The following is a 516-nucleotide window of genomic DNA, read 5'->3' as shown; positions in this document are numbered from 1 at the left end:
CAGTGGGGAGAGGGCCTTTTTGTTTTTCTTGGCCTGTGCGTCAGTGAACGCTCCAACGCACCGGACATGGAAGAATATTGCTGTGAATGAATACATCAGAAAAATGCATGCTGAGTAATGAGAACCCAATCCTCACTAAATAACTCAGAATAAGATATTATATGCAAGTGGGTTTATTGAGAACTTTGTTAAAGAAGGGACTCCCTGTCCGTCACAGTCCGTTTGATGAATTTGTGCACATTCCAATGACAGGGTGAACTTTTTTTTAAATACTAGAGCTTAACAGCTGCTGCCTGCCTTGGAAAAAACATCTCTTAGGAAATTGCTCATGAAATATGAATTAAACAATACAAATCAATACTTTTTAAAAACTATTTTTGTCCCTGCATCATAACAATGCATCATCGGCTCATCGTTGCCCTACCATCATCTGGCTTCTGTGTGGTAACTCCAAACTGTGACTGTGTTTAATGAACCCAGCTTCGTTTAGGTTCCTCCACGATGATAGGTGCGCTC

Source organism: Pungitius pungitius, chromosome 7, assembly GCF_949316345.1.
Source record: "Pungitius pungitius chromosome 7, fPunPun2.1, whole genome shotgun sequence".
NCBI classification, from domain to species: domain Eukaryota; kingdom Metazoa; phylum Chordata; class Actinopteri; order Perciformes; family Gasterosteidae; genus Pungitius; species Pungitius pungitius.
This window is presented reverse-complemented; position numbering follows the sequence as displayed.